The sequence below is a fragment of the Taeniopygia guttata genome, chromosome 4 (genome assembly GCF_048771995.1).
Source record: "Taeniopygia guttata chromosome 4, bTaeGut7.mat, whole genome shotgun sequence".
Taxonomy (NCBI): Eukaryota; Metazoa; Chordata; class Aves; order Passeriformes; family Estrildidae; genus Taeniopygia; species Taeniopygia guttata.
In genome coordinates, this window is record NC_133028.1 from 19,573,381 (window position 1) to 19,596,063 (window position 22,683).

The following is a 22,683-nucleotide window of genomic DNA, read 5'->3' on the forward strand; positions in this document are numbered from 1 at the left end:
AAATGCAAAATCAATGAAAAGGACAAAATTAAGCTGCAATGTAAAACTGAAGTAATGTCTCTTGTGAATCACAACTAGAAAAACAAGACAAACCACTAGATGAAAAAACCTAACTAAACCATTTATGATAGCAAAAGGAATAAAATAAATATGTCAGCCCAGGCAAAATTAAAACAGACAATCAGAAATAAAAAGAATGGCAGGGCACTGAAATATCAGCAACCAATTTCTAAATAAAGTAAGTGCAATAGAGTACAAGTGAAAATATTTATCCCTTCTTGACTCCCAAATGAACTGTATTTTCAAAAAAAAAAAAAACAAAAAAAACCAAAAAAAACCCAAAAAAAAACCCAAACCCAAAACTCTAAGAAAATAACACTTTATTACACCCTAATTCAAAGTTAGTCTGAGACATGAAATTACTTTTCATCAAATCACACAAACCAATTCAAACTTAATAAAGCACATTTCTTGTATTAGAAGAACATGTTGACTCATTCACCTTCTTTTCTCAAAACTTTCTTTTATAGAGTATTATTATAACCCTCCTCCCCCAGATTCCCATAGGGATAGATGTTGTATTTATGGAAATATGCTCCAGGTCTTCCACTGAGGGGACTGGTACAATTTGCATAGCAGGCATATGCTTCTTGTAACTTTTACAGACTTTACAGACGATTAAGTCTCCATCCTTCTTTTTTATCTTCTTCTTCTCTTTATACAAAGAACGACATGTCTTGTTTTGCTAAATTATAACTTGTCAGCATGCTTTGTAACAGCAAAGAATGCTTGAAGAGACAGAAAATACATAGGCCTAGCTTTTCTTAACAGATGCAAATAACTTTTTTTTATTATTATATATACACATGAAACTAATTATGATTATTTTAAAAATTAACTGATACTTTGGTTGTATATATTTTTGGTACAAAACGCAGTGCAAGAACAGTGACTTGAATTCTTGAGAGATTTTTCATAGCCCTTGTACAGTACACTCTGCTGTTAATACTTACACTCTTCAGTTCTAATATATTATAATTTGTGTTAAAATATTTCATATTATAAATATAGAGTTATTATGTTATACTAATGTTTTCCCAGTGTTTCTGAAAAACATTTATATAATCTACTTTGTGCCTTGCAGCATAAAGATATTGATTTTAAACAGACGGAAAACTCCAGAAAGGCTGATTCTCAATGTTTTCTTAACTTCTGTTTGCATAAAAAATGACAGAAAGATCAATAAGTAAATTAAAGTATGGCAGTTTCCAAGCTACATGTCTCAATTTTTCCACAGGATTCTGACTGGTATGCTTCACCACTATTCTGTGCTCTGTTCAGATTAATCAGATAATAATAAAACAAGGGCAGCTCTTTAAAAATTGTCTGATTTTTTGATAAAAATATCAGCATATTTTTGGAATTTATGGAAGATAAAATCAGCATTAGTGTAGTTAGAAATAAGGGGATAACTGCCTTCATACAATAGAGCTAGGAATATGAAAGAATATTTGTTTGTTTTTACCTTTAGAGTAACTGGTTTATGAGATTATGCTGTTGGCAGCCACTTCAGATAATTTAACATTTCCTGACATTGAGAAGATATTTTAAGTGCCATCTAAGAATAAAATTCTTCTTTTACAGCACTTTTGTATTTTATTAAGATTTTTGTAACAAAACTTCAAATAATTGATTTTTCTGTAAATATTTTTATATTTAAATAATGTGGTTTGTCACCAGATACAGTTTCATCTATAAATCCTTCTATTAATTTGAGATAAATCCCTGGTATTTGATTTTACTCTAATTTCAGACTTTATTCAATCTTGTCAAGTTTTTCAAGTTTCCATTTGAAAATAATATTTCTGAATGCTGACCATTAAAAAAAAAACCAAAAGCTTTCTTTAATTTATGAGCAGAAAGATATTTCTGTTCACAGAAGTTTAGCTATTAAAAAAAAAAAAGGCTTTTTTGTTTTGTTTTGTTCTGAAACAGAAGCAGATTCTTAATTTCTTTTAAAAGATAGGTGCAATTCTTCAGTGAGAAGTTTCTACACTCAGTTTCCTTGGACTTCCTAGTCCTTTAGAGGCCTGCTTTGCTACTGTGTATTTGGGATAAAAAAGAATGAGGTTATTTAGTAATAAAAACCCTAAGATGTAAAAGACCCTCAAATTTCAAAGCATCAGTTACTAGAACAAACTTGCTTCTGACTCTCAACAAAAGAGCAGCTGATGAGTGGATGGATGAGAAGGTAGAAAGCAAAGACCTGTGGGTCAAATCTGATAATGAAAGAATTAAAAATCTCCCTAGGTACTTCCAAGACATTGTGAAGATTGCCAAGTATTTCCTCCCATTAATCAATTGGTAATTCTGCAATTTCTCAAATGTTTTTCTCACCCTAGTATAATCAGGACTTCATTTCACCACAATGGAAGAATATTAGTGTCTCAGTTTTTTGTGATCTAAACTTTTGATATCTACAAATCAACCACTCTCCCATTCTCATGTTAATTTATTTTCAGTACACTGTCCAAAATTTCTTTACCTTTTCTGAAATACAGTTTCCAAGATATTCTATCTAGATTACCCAGTCTAATAATATAAAAAATGTGCATGACATCAGTAGATTGTATATACAGGATCTCCTTTCCCTTTGCATATTGATGAGAGATGAAAATTCTGATTATTTTGTACTTAATACTAATGTGTACATACAGATCCACATAAGAAGCATCTGACTGAAATCTTAATTAATTTGCCGATATAAGACAAACATTTATTTAGTTGTTTACAGAACAAGAAGGCATAAATATTTCATTAAAAGTGAAAGTTTTTTTAGAAATTTTTTTCTCATGACACATACTGGAAAATGGTTATGTTTTTGTCCCAACCCATTATAAGTACAGTGTAAATACTGTTTTCAAAACTTGTGCACTAGACTTATGATAGTGAAACAATGAGAATTTTGTGCTTTTGCATCTTAAATTTTACAAATTTTGCAAAATTCAAGCCACATTTTATAGTTGCAGTTCTTTTAGAGGAATATTCATGCTAGTGAAAAGTCAATATTAAATAAATCATTACTATCTCTAATAGAATCCTTCTGGAAAAAATGTCCAGCACACATCTGGATAAACATATCATGTGATGGGTGAGCAGCTGGCTCACAGTCAGGCACAAAGGGTTACAGTGAATGGGGTGACATCAGAGTGGTGACCTGTCACTAGTGGGGTTCCAGGGCTCCATCCTTGGCCCTGTGCTCTCTAACATCTTCATAAATGACTTGGGTACAGGACTGGAAGGGACTGAGAAAGTTTGCAGGTGGTCAAAAATAGGATGAGTTGTTGACTCCTTTAAAGTCAGGGAGGCCCTGCAGAGAGTCCTCAGCAAATCGGAGAACTGAGGAATCACTAACCACGTGAATTTCCACAAGCAAAAGTGCTGGATTCTGCACCAGGGATGGGACAGCCCTGGATTTATGTACAGACTGGGGATTGAGATGCTGGAAAGCTGTGCCACAGAAGAGACCTGGGAGTCCTGGTCAGTGGAAAGTTGAACCTAAGTCAGCAGTGCCCTGGTAGACAGGAGGGACAACCCTGTCCTGGGGGCACCAGCATCACCAGCCTGGCAAGGGAGAGGATTGTCCTGCTCTGCTCTGAGCTGGGGCAGCCTCACCTCGAGTGCTGAGGGCAGTTCTGGGCACCACAATATAAAAAACATAAATATTTTACACTGCATCTAAAGGAGACCATTTAAAATTATGAAGGGCCTTAAGGGGAAATCATATGAACAGCAGCTGAGGTCATTCAGGAAGAGGAGATTGAAGGGAGGCCTCACTGCACTTACAACTTCCTCATGAGGGGAAGAGGAGGGGCAGACGCTGATCTCTTCTCTGTGGTAATCAGTGACAGGACCTGAGGGAATGGTCTGAAGCTGTGTCAGGGGAGGTTTGGGTTGGCTATTAGCAAAAGATTCTTCACCAAGAGGATGGCTGGGCACTGGAACAGGCTCCCAAAGAAGTGGTCACAGCACCACTGACAGAGTCCAAGAAATATTTGGAAAACACTCTTCATCACATGGTGTGAAGATGGTAAAATACAGGGACAGAAGTTGGACCAAATGATCCTTGTGGGTCCCCTCCAACCCAGGATATTCTGTGATTCTCTCAGACCTACTTGAGTTTTAAATCCACTCTTGATGTCAAGACCAAGAAAGGATGAAAATAGATCCTTTCTCTGTAAGTAATAGTGGAAAACGCTGAGTTTTGAGTGAGCAGATTAGAACACAGAATTGCAGATTAGAGCAGATTAGAACTGCAGATTAGAATTTCATGTTTACTGAGAATCTCATGCGATAAAGTTGCCACTGAGATTATAGTAGGAGTCTAAATAACGTCACATTCTTGTATGATTTCATAAAATTCTTTCTTCCTGTCTTCTGCAATGCACATAATCAGAAAACATGTTTTATGTTATATAAAACATTCAGGTGGTAATTTCTGAAGGGTCTGAAGAGAAATAGTGCAGAAAAACCCCAATACACCCAGGATTCTGAATCTACCAACTCTTTCAAAACTGTACAGATGAAAAAACAGAGAGGTGTTTGTGCTTTCTTAACAAAGAATGTGGTACTTCATCCTGCAGAGTGTAAGGATAGAAGGTTTTATTATTTAGAGAAACTTTCAGGGACTTCTCTAAACCCAATTTGTGCTCTGTCTTGGTTCAGAAGGTAAAAAACATCACTTTAAAGAAAAACTTTTAAATGTAATCCTAGAACATCTGACTTTGGAAATGTCAAGTTAAGACTTTAACCTCATGACTTCAAAACTCAAAGCAAGTAGGTACTGAACTGTCACTAAGAGTGTAAATATAGGAAAGAAGACACTAAAAATCCAGGATAAGAACTCTTGCCAAGCACATGCTTCCTTGAATTATACATTAAAACAGCTTAGACTATAAGAGTATCATCTTGTGAGTAGCAAGGTTGAGAAAACTACAGAGCAAAGCACATCACTTCTGACACCTAAGTTGCAAATGAGATGACAGTCATAAATTGATTTCAGAAAAAAATGACTGAAGTTGCTATCTGTTCACTTGTTAAAATTCCCTCCATTTTAATAACCAGGATTACCTGATATTCTGAGACCTACAAGAGGCAACACTGGTTAGAAAAGTGCATCAGAAATTTAGGCAAATCCAACATGCATAGTGAAAGTAATGATGTGTAATTAGAATATGAAGTTAAAAATTTGTCCCTTCTTTTCTCAAAATATGAAATATATTCATTTTCTTTGAGGTTAGTAAAGCATTGCATAGATTCAATGGTTCTTTCAATTATTCAGAGTGAGAATACGAATTAGCTATTTCTAGGAGAAATATGTCCTGAATCAATTTTTCTCCTATATTAAATTTCCAAACAAAAGACTCCACATTTTAACATTATTCTTAATAGACAAGGATAACTGGAATCATCAGTCTTCCCTTTTCAGGGATTGCTTCTGTAATGGAATTTCTCTACCTGCTTTTTCTCTTCTACACACACACTGCACACAAATAGTATATAAAAAGAAGATAATGATTTTGAATAGAAAAAAAGTATTATTGCACTTTATAGAGATTGTGTTAGACAAAAATGTTGTATGTAGTTTGCAAATACAAATGATAAAAAGCAGGAAATATTTAGCGGGATGATTTTTAATACTTAGAAAGAAAAGTAAGTGTTACCACTATGTTCAAAAATCTCGTAAAATGCATGAACAAAACTGAATAATTCTATGCACAAGCTTGCTAATCAGAACAAACTGAAGATGTTTTACAAAATTTTCCTGATTATAAATATGCTATCATTGCTAACAGGGTAAGAGTAATCATGGTTTTTTTTAGTATATTAATTTCCTTGAATTATTTGACTCTTTTTGGATAATTATATGGGATTTTAAAAATAATACTAATCAATATAACTCAACTTTTGAATTTACAGCTGTCCACAAGATACATGTAAATAAAATTAACTACAATTATCGGAGTGGCTGGAAAGCTGTCTGTTGGAAAAGGAGATGGGGGTGCTGATCCACAGCCTGCTGAACATGAGCCAGTGTGTGCCCAGGTGGCCTTAAATTCTGTATTCAGGATTTTGGGCTCCTCAGCACAAGAAAGATATTGAGGTGCTGGAGAGGATCCAGAGAACGGCAATGGATCTGGGGAAAGGTCGGAGCACAGATATTACAAGGAGCAGCTGAGGGAGCTGAGGTTGTTCAGCCTGAAGAAAAGGAGGCTTAGGGGGGAATTTATCTCCTCCACAACACCTGAAAGTGAGTTCTAATGAGGTGGTGATTGGTGTCTTCTTCATGGTAGCAAGGGATTAGATGAGAGTGGCCTCAAGTTGGACCAGGGGAAGGAAAATTTCCTTATCAAAAGGGCAGTCAAGCATTGGAACAGGGTGTCCAGGGAACTGGTTGAGTCCTGAAGGCATTTCAAAGATGTATAGATGTGGGACTAAGGCACATAGTTTAGTGGCAGGCTTGGCAGTGTTAATCTAATGGTTGGACCTGATGATCTTACATGGAAAAAATAGTAAAATGTTTCCATCACAACTGTCCTGAGAGAGTGAGAACAATAAAGTAGAATTTATCAGATGTTAGATTAAAAAAGGCTGAAATTCACATGTAATGCCACTATATTATGTTGTCTTTAAAATACAATGCATAGTTTGCATGTTGTCTTTAAAGCACAATACAGAGTTCACATCACATGTTTACAACTAAATTAACCTGGCATTTGCTGGGTGGGCTTTTTGAGTATTGAAAAATGCCTTGTTGTTTTTCTAGGATTAATATCAGCTATTTCCTGGCCTAATGTAAGCAGCACAACCTCTAAGCATGGGATTATTCTAAGGACATTTTCATCTCATTTGCTTTGCAGAAACTAGATTCTAGTCCAGAGCTTTTGAAGATAAAACAGATTTAACTTACTTAGGTTAGCATTGATTTTAAACCACTTTTGCATCAAATCATTGTCTCTTGCATTATTGTTGCTGTAGAAAATCAATAAATTTATTCACCAATTACATTTATTATATTTACTATATTTATCCTTAGAAATTACTAAAAAATATTTTTGTTCCGACAAAATATCATGGGATTACTTTAATGTTATAAGGTGTGACAAATATTAACAAGGACTTATGATATTCCTAGCACCTGTCATACTGATATTTCAATACATACCAAAGCAATATAACTTGTTTCTTTCAGCTGAATGAGTTTTTTCAAATGTTAAGCCTTTCCAGGTTTACATTTTAATGGTTAAATTTCAACAAAGGTTTGGGGAAACTAGTGAACAATATAAATTAAGCTTTTGTAGCAGGCTAAATTACTTGAGAAGAATGTGATATACCTTCAAACCTGACTCACAACTCTTCATCTCTTCTAGAAATTGCACTGTTTTGCAGGCCATAGAGCACTCTTCAAATTAATTTTGACTTTGATAGTAAGGTACACAAAGTATTTAGAGATATAATTATCAAGAGACTAAAGACATTACATGGTGGGAGAACTTGAAAGAATCTGAACTGTAGAGATAAAATATATGAAAACCACATGTACAAGATGGGGAGATCTAAATGAGTTGTCACTCAGAAAGGAAATCTTGAAATTACTGTAGGCAACCATCTAAAAACTTCTCTTGAAGTTACTACAACATCAGGTAATAGATGCATTATAAGGATCTCATAATAGGATTCAAAGAAAGCCAAGGAAATGTGATAAGAAATCTGGAATTGTTTTGAAACAAATGAGACTGAAATAGTAGGACAAAGTAGTAGATGAAGGCTACTGGAGAAGTGAATAAAAAAAGAGTAATCTACCATAAGTGAATAGATTTTGACTATTTATAATTTCCTGCAGTAGTTGAATTAGAGTGTATTCAGTGAAATATTTTACACGAAGCTTCAAAGTGTGCAAGACAAGCACTTCTTCACATGCTCATGAATTGTAGAAGTCTATCACAGGATGCTATACAGACCGGAAGTATAGATGAGCTCCAGATAGTATGTTCAAATTCACACAAACTAATATAATCTACAGAATGAAACTGTTTGGGTTTTTTTTATACTATATCAATTTCAGCACACTGTTGAAACATGTGACATCATCCAAATATGATTTCTCAAGAAACAGGTGTTCCCTAAAATAACAGAGATAGTATCTGAGCAGGAGGGACGTGTGTTTTAACCAGTATTTTAAAGTTATTCCTGATCACAAAATTAGACATCAAGGCAATTTTTGCCATGTAAGTATGTAAAGCTATTGCACAGCTGCAAGAGCATTTTTGGTTATTACTTACTATTGACACTTTATGGAGACTTTTTTTCTCTCAGAATAAAAATAGTTTTGTTCAGAAATATCGTCAGTGGCCATATCCAGTATAGGAAATATTATTAAGTATTAAGGGACTGGATTAATCTAGGAAAGTTATAAAAGACAATGAGGAGTGCAAGGATGCGAGGATGGCCCAGGGCAGGCAGGGCTGTGCCACCCTAAGAGAGAAGCAGGGCAGAGCAGGACGGGCACAGCAGTGCACAATCAGCACTGCACAAATGGGAGGTGATGAGCGAGGTCGAGGATCAGTCTGGGGAGCAGAGTCAGCACACCAGGGTGGCAGGAGCAGAACTGAGCTGGGGGACACCCATGGCAGGGCTCAAGGCAGGGATGTGACATTCAGATCTGAGCTTAACTTGAGCCTCTGAACACAGGGACTGGGATATGTGTAAGTGGGGGAGTGTTCATCCTAGAAAGGGATCATAGGAGACTGACTAGGGCCATTTCCCAGTTACTCCTAGTTACACTGTGTGGATAAAGGGTCAACAATTTATTATTTTTGGCCATTTATACATCTAATTTTGCCATCAGCAAGTTATAAGTCTCAAGTTTCTTAGTCTTCATAGTTCTTGTAACTGGAATTATTTATATACTGAAATTATTTTTATACTGAAAATAATTTTTTCTGGAAGAATTTTTTTCATTTAAATGTATGTATTAGTTTTGTAAAGGAAGCACATTTAGCATTTTTTCTTTTAGTCTTCTGATTTTTCCTATTATTTTAGGCCAGTAACTTCCTTTCATAAAGAACTATTTATTTTTAAGATACCAATAAAAAAAACATAGCAGATGCAGCCATCATATGGGCAATATCGGTAAGAGTTCTGGCCTACACTGTGAACTTCTGTGCACTCATGGCAGCCAGATATAATTAATATTAATCAAATAATTAAATTTAATTCAGCCTTCATTCTCTTGTCATAAGATCCCACGACCTGTCATGAACAACGTCAGAATAATCAGTTAATTCTGTTAAGATGTGCTGAAATTTTACTTTAAGAGCACACCATGTCCCTTGCTTAGTTAATTCTTCTGCTCAGCTCCTCATAACCCCTACATGCTGAATTAGCTTAGTTTTCTACGGTAAGACTCTTTTTCTGCAGTTCTACCTCTGAAGCTGCTAAAAGGCCACGCAAAGATTTTCACAGCACAGAAACACATCTTGCATTAAAAAAAAAAAAAATCACAGCTGGATTTTTTTTATGTTTGCTTGTATTTCATCACTACTTAGGAAATTCTCTTTGTCGCTGCAGCAACAGCTTTTAAGTTCCACATTGTGAAGACAAACTATGCCCATGAGAAGTTTCCCAGAATGTGTCACTGTTTGCTGCTGGGCCAACATCTCAACACCTGTTACTCAGTGTGGCTTGGGAATGGGAACTGGGGACAGCGCAGTGTCAGCGTGGCTGAGGGCATCCCTGTCCTTCTGGCAGCCACTGGCAAAGTCTCCCAGGCAATCTGCAGTGGCCATCAGAGCCGGGGCCAAACCCCTGCCCATGGGGTCTAGCTGCTTTTTGTGGAGATGTTGGCACCTGTTCCCTTCCAGAGAATGGGTTATTTGCAATGTAGGCTCAGCCTTACCCTGGGCTGGACCTGGAAGGCATGGAGCTGTGTCAGCCCAGTCCCTGTTGGATGCTTTCTGTTGGCTGATTTAACAAATTCTCTACAAGTGTTGCTAAAAGAGACTTCTCAGTCTGTGATGAAGAATCCCTTAAAAATAGGTTGAAGGGATCATACACTAAATTTTAACTAGTTTATGTAACATTATACACACACAGAAACTAGAAGTCTTTGATTTCTTTTTGATTGATTGTTGTTAGAGTAGGTATTTTGCAGTTCTCCCCTTTTAACTTTCTCAGATTCACTGTCTAGTGCCTTTCCTATTGTGGCTAAAATTGGAGCTTGTGATGACCAAATTTGAATGAAAAATACTATCCATAGAGCAAAAATGTTGCAAAGAGTACCAACAATCTTGGATTCAGTTCTATGTACATGTTTACTCCTATACACCATGTGCTATCTCAAAAGCTGCTCCTCTCACACTTTAAACACTGTGTAATTTAATGGCTTTGTTCAAGTGCAGTTTTGGTCCCCATTTCTTTGGTCTGACATTGCTCTTTCTGATAACAATGAAAACCTCTCTTATATTTTAAATATATTTCTTTGTCTCACTTATTTGCATTATTTTCTTTTCTTAGGAAAGAAATACAGCTTTCTCTAAGCTTGACCTTTGGATTAAAATGAAAGTTTTGAAGAAGTGTTTTCAGTTACATATTAGACTGTATATACTTGAACTATCTACTATATACTGTAGATACTTGAACTATCATAAATGTATTTAGGCTAGGCATTTATACTCTACTCATCAGGTAATTTAATTATTTGATATCTAAATTATACCAGTTGTACTATGACCAACACATTAAAAGATTTCATTCAGACAGCCAGCTGGTCATGCCTTAGCTGTTAATTTTAATTCTGTTAAAAATAATTATAGTTTAATGACATGCAAAAAATCCCAGTATCATCATAGAATCAGAGTATCATAGAATCATTTGAGCTGGAAGAGACCTTAAACATCAAATAGTTCCAATCTCGTGCCATAGGCAGGAGCACCTTCCACTAGACCAGGTCACTCAAAGCCCCATGCCACCTGGCCTTGAACTCTTCCAGGGCTGTATGGGGCATCCACCATTTCTCTGGGCAACTTCTTCCAGTGTCTTACTACCCTGAGAGTGAAGAATTTCTTCATAATATCACACCTCAGCATAGCCTCTTCCAATTTACAGCCATTCCCTCTTGTCCTATCTCTACACCCTTCTGAAAAAAAAACCCTCTCCATCTTTCTTTTATGCCCTTTTACTAGGTGAAGGTGCTATAGGATTCCCTGGAGCCTCCTCTTTTCCAGAATGGACAATCTGAATGCTCTCAGCCTGTCTTGACAGGAGAGATCCTCCAGCCTTCTAAGCAAATACATCTGAATTATTATTATTATTAGTAGTAGTAGTAGTAGTAGTAGTAGTAAGAGAATAAAATAAAAAGAGCTTTCAGAATTAATAATACTAAAAATACTGGTTAATAAATTTATGTACATTTGTATAAACTCCATTGAGATTTATATTAATTTATATTTCTTTTTCAAGGTGGTATCTTTTCTTTTTAGAAATGATAAAAATAAAATTATGACATAGAGTTTATACCATTCCATTCACAAAAATTCCACTCCAACTGTTGCAAAAACCATAGCTTTTTACATAATTGATCAGGGTATTTTTAAAATTACCAAAGCAGGATTTGTTTGCCAAAGGGATTATAGCCCCAAACATGAAATAAAATTTAGTACAAGGAAATAAAACACAACCTAACTGAGATCAAGGCATAACTGGAGAGGAGTATTTTATCATCAGTTTCTCTTTTGGGGATTTTTAATTCCACCACATATTCTATATGTGTGCATTGATTTGTAATTATTTTTGTCTTGTCTCGATTCCCCTTTTCCTGTTTTTGTTGATATTTTCATGTTGCTGGTTGATGAAACTTCCTTTAATTTGAAGCTACCCTGGATGGGGAATGGAAGAGGAGTACAAGGTAAGGAGGAAGATAGGGCAGGAGGGCAGTAGAAAGGTAGATGTAGATCATTCAAAATTCAAAAAGCCAAAAAAATGGCAGAGATGAAAATTATGAAAATTATACATTTTCTCAGGTCTGACTTTTAGAAATACTATACTGATTGTTGACTCATTAGAAAGAAGATATTCCATAGTATTTCATTACTTTCTGCTTGTTATTTTACTATGCTTTCCTTCCAAATAATTATCTTTATGTTTTCTGCCTGAGACCAGTATTCCTGTCAATACTAATGGTCTTCCTGAATAGTTTCTTTCAAGATAGAGTTTAATCATATGCATCCACAAATTTTGCCTGCAGTTCTATCAATTTACAAAGAATCTAAAAATGCTGGTTTTGTGATCCTGGAAAGGGCAAACAATGAGAGGCAATTTTCACATTCAAAAGCTGAAACATTATTTCAGCCAGTTCTTACAACCCCACCATAAAAAAAAAAAAAAAAAAAAATCTCTTGGCTTTCTACCAAAGCTGCAGTCCTGGTACTTTTTGGGATGTCCTCTGCCTTTCTGTTCTGGTGCTTTTCTGATGCTCTTCACAGATGGCAACAATGCCAGCCTCTGGGCTGGAAATATGCTTCTATGAAAAATTATTGGCCTATCTTTACTGAGCAAATTAAATGCCTTCTGCAGTTTATTCTTTGTTAGAACTATATATTACATCAGAGAGTGTGATTTGTCATTATCAAAGCTTTTCCCATCAAGAGGAAAGCCCCATGCAGCCAATAGCTCAATAGCTAGCATTTTAGCCATCCAGCTGATTTGTCTCATTCAAAGGGGGTTTTTTTCGGTTTTTTTTGGAAAGAAGCACAATTATCCACATTTCCTGTTAGTGTCCTAACATTCAAGTAGAAGGTGCAACTTTTCATTTTTCCGATTACTTAAATAGGTGTTAATTCAATGTGCCACAGAGAAAAAAATATTCTTAGAACATATTATCCTGTTGTAGGAAGGCCTGAAGACTTCAGTCAATCAATCCCCATAATCTGAGACATGAAATGAAAATAATGCATATTCACAAAAGTATTATTTTGAATGACTGATATTTTTAAAATGAACAAAAAAAAACCCCCAGAGCATTCAAGTGCAGCTTTATCTTAGATTGTTTTCCCACTTGCCATAAACTGTATGAAGATGCTCTTCCTTGAACTTTAATTTGCAGAATTTTGTGTATATATATATATATATATATATATATATATATGTATATATATATATATATATATACATACATATATATACACATATATATACATATATACATATATATATACACACATTGTATATACATCTTGTCAGAAAAGAGTGCAGGACATAGCCACTATTGAACTCATATAAATATGTAGCCAGATTAATGTTAATGACTTCGGTTTAGTGTATGCCTTTGGATACAACAATTTGCATAGTTAATCTTATGTAGATAAAGTATGGGCTTGTAGTTTTATTATTTCTATAATATGCTTCTTTAAAAAGCCTAAGTCAGACCTGTAACCATCACTGAATAAGTAATTTTTAAGGTTTTAAGAGTATCTACTATTAATAACATGCCATGAAAGGTCTACAAGGAAAGCAGAAAATTCAGATGATTTTTAGACTTAATTGAACAGCCATTTGTAAGGGGTTTGTTTTCTTCTGCTGTATTGTTATTCAATTTTTCCATATCTGTCAGATAAAGTTTTTTGTTCCATTGTGCTTATATGAGTTAATGAGTTTACAGTTGTAGAGATTTCAGTTTCTCTTTATAATAACATTTGCTTTTTAAAGTGTTCTGGGTTTTTCAGAATTCATATTTCATATATTCTCCAGTATCTGCCCTCTGAATTTAACTTGTTATCACAAATATGGCAACTTAAAATGTATTTAAAGATGTTTGTTAGCCTAATAAAGAGTTTTCTAGCATAATTTCCATGCCATACTGGTAAAAACAGCTGACATAGAAAAACATTTATAAACTAATTAATCATTTACTTCCAATTCTTCTGAATTTCTCTGGTTTCGATAGATGTAGATAATTTTTTTTCAAAATGAATCAGCTGCAGAGGAAAGCAAGAAACTTAAGAAACTGTTGTGTATTCTGATTTGGTCTGCTTGTGCTTGGTTTTGGCGTACTTGTACAATACAGTTAGTTTCTTCTAATTAGCATCTGCTTGTGACACAAGTGTGTCACAACAACAACATTGTAGCTGTGGTGTAATGCAGTTCTAATAGAATGATGTGTCTTCCTAGGACAAGTTTACTCCAAAAAATGAGTGCAGACTGCAAATTTTTTTCTTGCCCAGTGATTGAGGATGGTTGCACCTCATTTCAGAAGGAAAGTAACAGATTTAGATGCAATAATTTCACAATAGCCTTCTCAGTTCTAGAATCTTACAGTCAAAGAATACTTCAATCATTTAAATAAATATCTTAGTAGATAGATATGTATATAGAAATAGCATCAAATCCTATAAAAATTATTTAGTACATAATTCTTAAAAATGTTTGGCAAATGTTAATTTGACAGTTTACGATTTATGCACTTAAACAGACTGAAATGCTCACAGATGTCAGAAATCCTCTGATCACTGTATATACGTATAAATAAAATCATATCTTTCCTTTGTACTGTAGTTTTTTTATATTTAATCTGTTATCCCCAAACTGATTTCAAGAATTTGTGTTTCAGTAAAGCACAGCTTCCAGAAAGAATGTCAATCTTGATTTGAAAGCCCTGGAAAACAGAAGTTAAAACACCTTGTTTAACTTGTTCTGGTGTTGTACGCAGTGGTGAGGTCTGAATCCTTCATGACATAAGTAGTACCCTTGAATACTCATACACAAGAGATCTCTGATATCTCACTGTGAAGAATCATTTTTCTAACAACAAAGCTGTAAATCCCACAGGGAGTTGTAAAAGGAGTCTGTCATTCATTCAGAACATGAATACTTTATTCAGTGGAGAGGTTGGTCATTTCCTGCCTTTTTTAACGTAGATGTTTAAATCAACCAAAGATTTTTTGAAAACCTAAATTTCTTCCCAAGATGCACAAGTGAGGTAGCTATGTAACGGTAGCTGTAAGATTACAGAAGGTACGTGACACTGGCAACCAGAGCAGAGTGTGAAAGGTTAAACCACCCATCAATTTTTAATGCATAAATCTGTGTGGAAATCAAAAGGACTATTCCAATTTGACTGTGTATTTCTTACTCTGTATTTCTGAACTTATTTGCCTTCTATTTCACAGCTTTCCTATCACATAAGCATGTTTTATAAGCCTAGAAGAAGAAGGGATGAATAAAGCAGATGCATTTTCTTACTTCAGAGAGAGACAAATATCTCATCTGTTTCATAGAAGGCTAAGTAGATTTTTTTTTTCTGAAAACTACCTACTAGGCAAATGTCTGCTTCACTTTTATTTTCACTCTTGACTACATATCCACTTCAAATTCAGAATGCTTTTCTTTCAACTTATTTTCCCTTAAGGTGTTCAAAGGTGTGAATATGTAATCAATGCCAGTAATTATGTAGAACATTCTTTTCACAGAATTTTTGTGAAGAAGCAGCAAAACTCTTTCCAAAAGTGCAAGTGCATACAATACCATTAACTTTATTTTACTCAGTTATTTCTTCCCAAACCTGTCATATTTCCAATAAACAAAAAGTGCCTAAGTGCTGATGAGTTGTTTTCTTTTACTGAGAAGGAAAACAAAACAAAACAGAACCCAGAGCTATTACATATCATTCCCAACACACAAGCAGCTCCTGAATTGGGTCAAATATTTCAAACACAATAAAGTGGTCGAATGCTTACTATTTAGGATTGCAAAGGGCTACTACAGAACCTCCAGAATTTGCTCCTACTTCAGAGAAGTAACCTTAGAGAAATTTGCAAAAGTATTTTGAAATGTCAGTTCATGTAAGATATCAGGTACAAGGAGGATCAGCTTTCTCCAGATTATTCTGCACGACTCAGAAGGGTCTCTAAACCCTTTTTAGCATTAAATATTTGGAAATATGTCCTTCTTTTTTTTTTTTTTTTAAATGGTTGACAACAATAGAATAACATCTCAGACATCTGGATTACTGAAAACTTGGAAAGTGCATTTTTTAGACTCTGGAGCATCCTATCTGGAGTTTATCCTTCTGGGCTTTACTTCTGACACAGAGATTTTCAGGGAAAGATGCACGTTTACAAATTGTCTCATTCTGTCTGTTTAAAAGTAAGGTTCATGGTTATCTACTTTTCTTTATATACATTAATCATTTATTTAAATAAATAAAAACATCTCACTTTTCCTTCAAAGTAGAATTACAGAGACTTTGGCTAAGCCCAGAACCCCATGACCAAATAATGAAAAGAATTGTTAAGAATCAGAATGGATTGCAAAAGCAAAATGACCACACTTCTCCAATTAATATATTCCTGACACAAATTATGAAACAAGCTTTCATTTATGGACATTCATTTTGCTCCTATTTTCTTTTAATTTTATCTAAAAAAATTAATGACCACTTTTTCTTACAGAGAAATTATGCTTTTCTATATGACTCTTTTGCTTAGCCAGTCTCATTTAAGTAACGAATATTATCTTTATTTCCTGTCAAACTTTCTTAAAAGCCTTCTTTTCTCTAGTTTATAACATACTCCACAAAAAACCTTACCTATTTATTTATGATCCTGTCATATTTTGCAGAATAGAGACTTTTATATTTTTTTGGTGGCATTTTCATTTTTTCATAACAGTCAAATAATAGTTTTACTACATATCACCATGGTCCTCAATTGGTGGACTTTTCTGAAATGCCAATTCATCGCTTTAGGGAGAGCATGACAACATTTTCCAACATCACAAATTAGGAATCATTAGGGAAAGTATTCAAATTTCCTTTATATTTTAAACTAGTAAGCTGAATGTCTGAAATTTTGCACTAACTTTCCTGTTAGGTGTTTTTAATTTTAAACCATACTGCAAGCCATCTAGGGCCAATGGAAGCCTTTTATTTGACTTTAGCCTGTCTAAGATGAGGATTTGAAAGAGGAAAATAATGTACAACACAGTTAAGTTAAAGTTTCTCAGAGATACTCTGGAAATGTAAAAATGCATGAGAGAAAAATAAGGGAAGAAAATTGTTCCCTTATGGTAGTGAGCAAACCACTGACATTTGCGTGCTTCCTTGTGCACTCTTTAATATTGCCATGACAGTTTCAGTATTCAGTTTCATAAGGTTTTTGCTTTCATATAAGAATTTCAATGCCTTTATAAAAGAGTGTACTGACCATTCTGTACTGAGAAGTAGCTCATCCATATAATTGGAAACTTCAAGCAGTTTTATTAAAGAAAATGTTCTTACTGAAGAAGGCCAATGCACTAGGGTTAAATTCAACTCCTAAGACTTAGGAAACAAATTTTTAAGATCTTGGCTCTCTGCTGTCCCTTCAAGTGTAACTACATAGAACTTCCTATGCATAGATAAAGAGGATCATGCTGAGACAAACTAAAGATTTATCTGGCACAGCAACTTGTCCATGCAGTGGCCAACAAAAAATGCTTAGGGAAAAACTATTCAAGATTGACAAATATGGATTCTCATTTTCTGGGAGCTAGAGGTTTCAGAAGTGTATTTAATGTCCTGTTTTTCCTCAGTTCTCTCTTCCAAATATAAAAAAAACTTAAGATTCTTTTTCCTGTTATATACTTCTTGCATGACAAAACAGTGATGTCCTGATGCATACAACCAATCAATTTAAATACTGGTGTGTTTATATTAGCATTTGAAAATATTAATGCAGGTGTTTTTATATGGGAACTTGGGCCAACTCCCCACTGGAAACCAGGACCTAGAAGTGTATTCCTAAGTGACTGCTCACTTATAAACATGGTATACATGAAAAAGAGAAGATTTATTAGCAGTCTCATGATGTCCCTGTCATACAGAAATTGACTGAAATGGTGATGATACCTAGGGAAGTGACAGAAAAACTCATGGCTACTGATTTACTAAATATATGAGTGTTGCTCCAGTTTTGTGAGTGAGAATTGTGTGTGCCTATTGAGAAGGAAATAAATCAGCCTGCAAAGTACTGAAAGTTTGCAGGTGTTCCCACATTTTTTTTTCCTCATTAAACTCCTCATTTGTAATTTCCTCATGTGTTCATACCCCAGAAACCCGGGTTTGTCCCCTGAAGGCGTCTTCCCAGGTGTGTCAATCACTCCTCCTTTCCCCACCCTGACCCCTGCCAGCACTGTCTGCCACTCCTGGCATTCCAGAAGTGCATCAAGTGATTGGGCAGATTCAAAAGATGCCCTCCACCCCCAGGGGCCATTGGGCCATCCAGGTGTCCTTTGTCCCCTGAGACCTCCTCTCCCGTACCTGGTTGGTGGCTCCCTACCCCTTTCCCCCTCCTCTTCCCCAGGTAAAAGAGAGGGAAACCACTCGATCCAGGAGTTCTGATGGAGCAGTGGTTGATTTGGAGTTCTGCTTGGAGCTGCTGCTACATTCAGAAGCCTGCGTGCCAGAATAAAAACTCTGGATTAAACCCTCCATCAGAACTGACTCCTTCCCTTCACCCACCATTGCCTTAAAAGCTTCTCCGACAGCGGGAAACCTGAGGAACGGAGCCCCTGCGAGGGAAGCTCCATCCCACCACCTGAGCTCCAGCATGGCTGGACTTGTCTGCACGTGCCCAGCTGCAACATCCAGCTAGCCAAAAGCATCTCTGGGGTGAAACACCACAGTTACTGCCATTTGGTTAAGCAGCAGGGGCCAGACAAGCCAGGGCACGTCCTGTTCTCCTATATTGGAGCCACCAATATATACATCTACACATAGCCGAGAACTCTCAGCTGAACTTTTCCACATTAAATCCTCACAAACAATTATAAAAACTTGATTCTCTGGTAAATAGTGGGTATCCCTTCAGTAAAAGAAGAAAAAAAAAGGAAAAAGAAGAAAATAATGTGGAACAATGTAAAGAACAAATGATAGATCTTAGCAATTTATTAAAATCTGCAACACTTCATAGCAAAGTATTCTCTGTGTATATAGACTACCTAATTTATTTACTCTGACAGAATAAGATCTAGAAACTGAAATGTGACTCGTATATTATTCATTTATTCAGAATATTTGATATTGATCAGCCTTCATTTGACCCCTGAAATTTAGTCTCCATTTTTCAGAATTTTTTCTGCTTCCAACTCTTCTGTGCAATGAAAACATTCATACCACCTCATATTCTTTCCTGTCATCTAGAGGAAATATGGAAGAGGATCTATCTAGTTTATTTCAGAAAGACTATGTCCTTCATAAATATAATCTTTTCCTGTTTATATCTAAGAAAATTCTGAAAATATTTTTTTTTAATTCAAAGATTTCTGAATACTGTAGTTTTACAAGTGGGGGAATATAGCTTGCTTCAATCTGGTTTGCAGAAGGAATCTCTGTCTCTTGGTACCAGGTGCTAAGTATTGTGTCAAATGAACCCACACAGGGATTTGCTTCTGAACCATGGCTATCTGCAAGCTCTGTGCCTGTGCAGTGGTAGCAGGAATCAAGGTCTGCCCCTGTGCAGTGATAGCAGGAATGCAGCTGGCTCCCTGGTCGGGAGCATCTGTGGTGCCTCGTGTAGGAACCCGACGGTGTCAGTATGAGCAAGAATGAAGGAGATCACTCTAACTAGGTGAGAGGATGGAGTTATGACCCGGGATGGTATCCCCAAAAATATGCTCGAGCACAAGGAGGGAGAATGAGACATGCCAAGAAATACCTGTTCTGCTCAGAACACAGACTTTCAGAGACTTCTATGAGGTACTATTGGTCTCACCTGCAACTTTCTGTGCCAGTGGTGCCAGTCTATCTGAAATGAGGTAACAATTGTTCTAACCTGCCAAATGTTGATATTGGCTTTTTTATCCCTATCTCAGGCAGCAGATGTGCAGAGGCTTCTTGTCTTAATTTAAAAAAAACCTTCAAAGCTGCTCATCTTTCATTTACTATTAGATAGTTATTTGATTTCCATATCACAGGCCTCTGACCTTCCAAATGTTACATGTTGGCTGAATTTTCTGACAAGTGCGCTGATAGTCAGTCCTCAGCAGTGCAAGCATATTTTGCACTTCACACTTTTGCCCATATTTGAGTTAACAGGAGAAATGTCACATCATAAGTCTTAGGCATACGGCAGAATTCCCATCTCTTTCTGTTCAAATTAATCTTGAAAGTATTGCATAAAGATATGATTTCTTACAAGCTGAAATTTTAATTCATTTGCATTTGAGGTGAGGCAGTTGATAACTTTAGACCTTTAACTGTTAATTTAGCAATACTTGAGTGGGACATAAGTTTTTAAATGTAATTTTTCAGGGGTAAAATATTAATATTCACATGAAAATCTTATTTATTCTTCTAGAAATTATCTTATATTAGGTTATGACACTAATATTGCATTTAAAAAGGGGTAAAATCTGACAGTAAGATTGGATATAAATGGATTATATATTTTAAAACAGAACCATTTTTTCACATTTCTAATCAATTAATAAATATGTCAACTACTTCCACAGAAGTAGTTGACATATTTATTATGTAGAAAAAGTATTCTGTTGTCTTGCTATACTTTTTATTTAAAATTATGTGTCCTCTGCAAACTGTTAAATAGGTAAGTGGCAAAAATCCTTTTTCAAGAAACAGAATGTTATCATAGCACTGAATCTTAGAGTGTCAGTATTAGATTTATAACTTAAGGAATGGAGAACAATTTGTATTGCCTTTAATATAAAACACAGTTAGTTTTAGTGTCACCAACTAGTTTTTAGACAATTCTTACACACAATGATTGTCATCTAGATTAGTATTTATTATATTCCATAATATCAAAATTTGTCAAGTTTGTAATAAATTTACCTTGCTAATCTATTTTAGGGAAAAGTAAAGACAAGAGCAATTTTAAAAAGTGCAGAAAACCCCTTTAATCTAGGCTGTCAATTTTCTGTTAAAAGCAAAAATATCTTCATGATATTTTGTTGTTACTTAATTGATCGGATCGTGAAATTCGGATATACTGAAGAATATAAGGGGACAATTTCAGCCAATTATCTAGAAAAGCACAGTAGACCAATGCTAGAATAAAGTGATACTTTTATTATTTCAGCCTATATGTCCTTATTTCAATGACAATTATATCCTTACTCCATATTCGTATTCGTACAACCAAAAGATGGCAGTGCTTCATCAACAATTCCCACAAAGTCTAAACTTATCCTTAGGTCATAGTTTACAATACAGGAAAGCTTTAAGAAAATGCACAGTTTTACAAGATATCCAGTCTCCCTCTCTAAGCAAATTTCAAAGGGAATAAAAAGGTTCCAATTTGGTTTTAAGGTGTTTTGGTTCTCTGTCATCTTACAAAGCTTACATGATTCATATTTTCTGTCTCACCAAACAAGATTTTGTAGACTATTTAGTAAATAGGAATAATTTACCTCAAATCCTCCTATTTAAGAATCTAAAAATTTAGGTAATTCTCTATCATCTTCATAGGTTTAGAATCTTTCCTCAAATTCCTGGTGTTAAAACTAATACCAAATCGCTAACTATTTTTAATAGAAACCAAAGACAGTAGTTTAAAATTTTGTTTGAACCCAGTAATGTAATTTTAGGAGGTTTTCCTCTCTGTTTAAAACACAGGATCTGATGTTTTTTTTGTCATAAAAACCATGTGTCATGTGCATGTTTCTGCCTATTCTTTTTCCATATTTATTTTCCTTGGAACATTTTTTTTCTTTCAAAAAAATTTGCACAACAGCTCGGTATCATAAATATTTTGGCAGAGTCTATGCCAGTGTTGCTCAGCATGTTTATGACATAAGCATGAAACATATCTATACTGTTTACCATGGCCCTAGATTTGCTTTATTTTATGATGCTTCTCAGAGATATGTTCTATTTCATGTAAAACCTCTTCCTGTAAATAAGAAAATAATGGCATACCATACCATCTCTTTTAATTTGTTATATCTGCCTTTGTTCAATAATATTTCCTGATCTCACAGTTTGGTTAAAAGTTTAATTAAGCCCTGTATTCTTCATTTATTCTTTCTTGAAATGAGGATACAGATTCTAATATTTCATAATTGAATTATATTGCTAAGTTATATATATATATATATATATATATATATATAAACACACACATACATAAATATAAAGATATGAAAATCATAGGATCATAGACTTTGGAAAAGACTTGTCATGAAGTTTCAATCCCTCTGCCACAGGCAGACACCTGTCACTAGATGAAGCTACATATTATGAGCAGTGTTTTATTTATTTCAATATCAGTAACATATTTGTTGTGCTCTCAAATCAAAATTTTACAAATGGAGTAATCTAGCCTGATATTTGTCATCTGCTAATATCCTTACATATAATGTATAAAACCAGAATAAGTAGACTTATTATTTAAAGATGAAGGTACTTAGTTTTCTGAAACGGATAGCCCAGAAATGCTCAGCAAACTGAACATCAGAACATTATGTACCTATTCTTTACTATAAATTCAATTTCTTGAATAGAAACATATCTCACTTTTTTGCTAATGTGACTTTGTGTGCAAGGAGATATATGTGTCTTGAGATATCTATAATGCAGTTTACAAAAAGTACTAAAATAATATTTTGAATAAAAATTAGTTTTCTGCCAGC